At 48.3% G+C, this 5,013-nt stretch overlaps 1 long non-coding RNA gene across 1 annotated transcript in view; it reads left to right on the top strand.

The window, feature by feature from the left end:
• Nucleotides 1-939: 939 nt before the first annotated feature.
• Nucleotides 940-5,013, top strand: part of LOC126990426 (uncharacterized) — a 15,717-nt gene continuing 11,643 nt past the window's right edge. The window contains exon 1 of the long non-coding RNA XR_007744367.1: nucleotides 940-1,017. This is a non-coding gene — a long non-coding RNA (uncharacterized LOC126990426). The remainder of the gene's footprint in view (nucleotides 1,018-5,013) is intronic.

Genomic DNA, 5,013 nt, shown 5'->3' with positions numbered 1-5,013 from the left:
AGAATTTGGGCCAAGGCGAGACAGAGACGGATAGAAATAGTTTGACGAGGCTCCTGCACCATGAATTTGAAAGACAATCATGAGAACACGACTAATCTTCTTGGTGGCCTTGGGAAACTGTTGTTGTGGGAGGCGACAGCGGCGAGACAGAAGTTAGTATTCTTAGACCGTTCCGCCTCTCATCAGCTCATCAGCTCTCCTCTTACTGCTAGTCTTCTACCTCTTAAAGTCCGCCGCCATGTTGCCTCTCTTTCTATCTTCTATCGATATGTTCACGCTGACTGCTCTTCTTAACTTGCTAACTGCATGCCTTCCCCCCTCCCGTGACCACACTGCACACGACTTTCTACTAAAGCTCATCCCTATACTGTCCAAATCCCTTACGCACGAGTTAACCAGCATCTTCACTCTTTCATCCCTCACGCTGGTAAACTCTGGAACAATCTTCCTCCATCTGTATTTCCTCTTGCCTACGACTTGAACACTTTCAATTGAGGAGGGTATCAGGACACCTCTCATCCCGAAATTGACCCCTCTTTCGGCCACCTCTTTGGATTCTTTTTAGGAGCAGCGAATAGCGGGCTTTTTTTATTATTGTCTCCTTTGTTGTAAAAAAAAAATCAACTATATCCAAAGGCCAAAAAGGAGATTAGTCGAGTTTTCATGACCGTTTTTTTAGGTTCATGGTACACAAGAGGGGTTAAACTAGCACCACAGCCATAAAACTACCTCTGGCAATGACCAAAACTCCTACTAAAGCCTAATCCTATATGTGTGTTTGGGCGCTGAAATGTTTATAAGAATGCGACCCTCAAACACAGACCTGCCTAGCCATTCCCCGCCCCTCCCAGGCCTCTCTTTCCGGCCTGGGAGTGGCGGCGCCGAGGCAGTTACAAGCTACGTTAATTCGCGACTCATTTTCATAATTTTCTTTCTCTGCAGGACGAGGCGGCGAGGCTGAGGGAAGGGCGGCGAGGAGGCGAGGCGCGGGACCTGCCTTTTGCGGCCACGAGGAAGGTGAGGAATGCTAATTGTGGGCCCCAACACCACCAGAGAGAGAGAGAGAGAGAGAGAGAGAGAGAGAGAGAGAGAGAGGGAGAGGGAGATGGCGGTAGGCGGCGGTGGTGGTGGAGAGATGGAATATATAGTGGAGGAGGAGGAGGAGGATTCGAGGAGATTCAGCCCTTAGCGTCAAGTGTGTGTGTGTGTGTGTGTGTGTGTGTGTGTGTGTGTGTGTGTGTTTGCCCCTTGACGCTCCAGGTGGCTCGAGGACATGTGGGAAGGCTTCAGTGCGTCACCCAGACAGTCCAGGTGATTCCCAGGTGTGTCACTCTTTACCAGGCGACAGGTGTTCCTTTTTCTTTTCGCCTACGTATGGCCGAGGTAGGCTTTCTTGGTCAGCCCCAGCCCCTTCTGGCGCCGCAAGTGTTTATAGTGGCGCCATCTTGCTTGGCTTATGCCGCCCCCCGGAGAGAAAATCTAGATGACTGAAAAATTGTCAGCTTTTTTTGTCTCGGCGGGCGGGATGCGAACCTGTGTACTCCTGAACGCTACGTCGGCACGCTGCCCACTCAGCCACCGCCTCCACCAGGTGTTCATTTTGAGTAATCTGTCGGGGTTTTTTTTTTTTTTTTTTCGTATCCAGTTTTAAATTACTTATCAGCCATTTTGATTTTGTTTCCTTCATTCATTCTCTTTGTCATCTCTCCTCTTCCCTTGTCTTCTCTTCTCCTCTCTCCTCTCTTCTTTTTGTCTTTCCCTTCTCCTCTCTCTTCTCTTCCTCTTGCTTTTCTCTTCCTTACTCTCGTCCTCCCCTTTCCCGGCACCCTTCTCTTCCCTTCCTTTCCCTTCCCTTATATTTCCCTTCCCTTACACTTCCCTATACCCTTCCACCTTTTTGCCACCCTTCCTCTCCCCTTCTCCTTCCACCCTTCCTCTACCCTCCGCTTACACCTCTCCCTTCCACCCTTCATCTTTTTTCCTCAACTTTCTCTTCCACCCTTCAGTTTCCCGCCCCTTCCACCACCCTTCCACTCTCCCCTTCCTCTCCATTTCCTTTACATCCTTCCTCTCTTTCCCTTTCTCTCTTTCCCTTCCTCTTCCCTCCCCTTCCACCCTTCCTTTGCACAGCTCACGTCTCCCTCCACTAAATTCTCCTTACTTCTCTTCTAAATCTTGCTCTCCTTTCCCTCCACCTCATGAAAACATTCCTCTCTTTATCTTCTCAAACTTATTCTCCTCCTGTTTCTCTCCACTTTCCGGCTCCTCACGATTTATTCCTCAGCAAGTCTCTCTTCTTTATTCTTGCTCCTCTCTTTATTCTTTCTCTTCTTTATTTTCTTTTTCTTTTTTCTTCTTTTCTCTTCTCTTTTCTCTTCTCCTTTATCTATTCTCTTTCTCTTTTATCTATTCTCTTTTATCTATTAATTTTTCTTTATTCTCTTTTCTCTATTCTCTTTTATCTATTCTCTTTTATCTATTAATTTTTCTCTATTCTCTTTTCTCTATTCTCTTTTCTCTATTCTCTTTTATCTATTTTCTTTTATCTATTCTCGTTTATCTATTCTCTTTTCTCTATTCTCTTTTATTCTCTTTTTTTCTGTTCTTTTCTCTGTTCTCTTTTTTTCTTTTTCTCTCCTTTTTTCTCTTCTCTTTTTCTCCTTTTTCTCTTTCTTTTCCTTTTCTTCTTTTCTTCTCTTTTCTTTCTCTCTTTTCTCTTCTTTTCTTCTCTTTTCTTCTTTCCTCTTCTCTTCTCTTCTTTTTTTCTTTTCTCTTCTCTCTTCTCTTCTCTTTTCTCTTTCTTTTCTTTCTTTCTTTCTCTTTTCTTTCTTTTCTCTTCTCTTCTCTTTTTTTCTCTTCTCTTCTCTTCTCTTCTTCTCTTTTCTTTCCTCTCTCTCTTCTCTCTCTCTCCTCTTCTCTCTTATGCCAAACTTCAATTCATTTATCCTCCTTTCTTCTCTTGTCTGTCTGTCTGTGTCTCTTTTTCTCTCTCTCTGCTCTCTCTTCTCTCTCTCTGTCTCTCTCTCTCTCTCTCTCTCTCTCTCTCTCTCTCTCTCTCTCTCTCTCTCTCTCTCTCTCTCTCTCTCTCTCTCTCTCTCTCTCTCTCTCTCTCTCTCTCTCTCTCTCTCTCTCTCTCTCTCTCTCTCTCTCTCTCTCTCTGTCCTATATGTCTGTCTGTCCGTCTGTCTGTGTCCGTCTGTCTGTGTCTGTTTTCTCTGTCTGTCTGTCTGCTTGCCCGTCTTTCTGTGTGTCTGTCCGTCTGTCTGCGTGTCTGTCCATCAGTCTGTGTGTCTGTCCGTCTGTCTGTGTGTCTGTCCGTCTGTCTGTGTGTCTGTCCGTCTGTCTGTCTGCTTGCCTGTCTGTCTGCGTGTCTGTCCGTCTGTCTGTCTGCTTGCCCGTCTTTCTGTGTGTCTGTCCGTCTGTCTGCGTGTCTGTCCGTCTGTCTGTGTGTCTGTCCGTCTGTCTGCGTGTCTGTCCGTCTGTCTGTGTGTCTGTCCGTCTGTCTGCGTGTCTGTCCGTCTGTCTGTCTGCTTGCCCGTCTTTCTGTGTGTCTGTCCGTCTGTCTGCGTGTCTGTCCGTCTGTCTGTCTGCTTGCCTGTCTTTCTGTGTGTCTGTCCGTCTGTCTGTGTGTCTGTCCGTCTGTCTGTCTGCTTGCCTGTCTTTCTGTGTGTCTGTCCGTCTGTCTGTGTGTCTGTCCGTCTGTCTGTCTGCTTGCCTGTCTTTCTGTGTGTCTGTCAGTCTGTCTGCGTGTCTGTCCGTCTGTCTGTCTGCTTGCCTGTCTTTCTGTGTGTCTGTCCGTCTGTCTGTCTGCTTGCCCGTCTTTCTGTGTGTCTGTCCGTCTGTCTGTGTGTCTGTCCATCTGTCTGTCTGCTTGCCTGTCTTTCTGTGTGTCTGTCCGTCTTTCTGTGTGTCTGTCCGTCTGTCTGTCTGCCTGTCTTTCTGTGTGTCTGTCCGTCTGTCTGTCTGCTTGCCTGTCTTTCTGTGTGTCTGTCCGTCTGTCTGTCTGCATGCCCGTCTTTCTGTCTGTGTGTCTGTCCGTCTGTCTGTCTGCTTGCCTGTCTGTCTGTGTGTCTGTCCGTCTGTCTGTCTGCTTGCCTGTCTTTCTGTGTGTCTGTCCGTCTGTCTGTCTGCTTGCCTGTCTTTCTGTGTGTCTGTCCGTCTGTCTGTCTGCTTGCCTGTCTTTCTGTGTGTCTGTCCGTCTGTCTGTCTGCTTGCCCGTCTTTCTGTGTGTCTGTCCGTCTGTCTGTCTGCTTGCCTGTCTGTCTGTGTGTCTGTCCGTCTGTCTGTCTGCTTGCCTGTCTTTCTGTGTGTCTGTCCGTCTGTCTGTCTGCTTGCCTGTCTTTCTGTGTGTCTGTCCGTCTGTCTGTCTGCTTGCCTGTCTTTCTGTGTGTCTGTCCGTCTGTCTGTCTGCTTGCCCGTCTTTCTGTGTGTCTGTCCGTCTGTCTGTCTGCTTGCCTGTCTGTCTGTGTGTCTGTCCGTCTGTCTGTCTGCTTGCCTGTCTTTCTGTGTGTCTGTCCGTCTTTCTGTGTGTCTGTCCGTCTGTCTGTCTGCTTGCCCGTCTTTCTGTGTGTCTGTCCGTCTGTCTGCGTGTCTGTCCGTCTGTCTGTCTGCTTGCCTGTCTTTCTGTGTGTCTGTCCGTCTGTCTGTGTGTCTGTCCGTCTGTCTGTCTGCTTGCCCGTCTTTCTGTGTGTCTGTCCGTCTGTCTGTGTGTCTGTCCGTCTGTCTATGTGTCTGTCCGTCTGTCTGTCTGCTTGCCCGTCTTTCTGTGTGTCTGTCCGTCTGTCTGAGTGTCTGCCCGTCTGTCTGTGTGTCTGTCCGTCTGTCTGTCTGCTTGCCCGTCTTTCTGTGTGTCTGTCCGTCTTTCTGTGTCTGTCCGTCTGTCTGTGTGCTTGCCTGTCTTTCTGTGTGTCTGTCCGTCTTTCTGTGTGTCTGTCCGTCTGTCTGTGTGTCTGTCCGTCTGTCTGTCTGCTTGCCCGTCTTTCTGTGTGTCTGTCCGTCTTTCTGTGTGTCTGT

This window comes from Eriocheir sinensis, unplaced genomic scaffold, assembly GCF_024679095.1.
Source record: "Eriocheir sinensis breed Jianghai 21 unplaced genomic scaffold, ASM2467909v1 Scaffold1633, whole genome shotgun sequence".
Taxonomy (NCBI): domain Eukaryota; kingdom Metazoa; phylum Arthropoda; class Malacostraca; order Decapoda; family Varunidae; genus Eriocheir; species Eriocheir sinensis.
The sequence above is the reverse complement of the archived record's forward strand: the minus strand, read 5'-3'. Positions and strand labels throughout refer to the sequence as shown.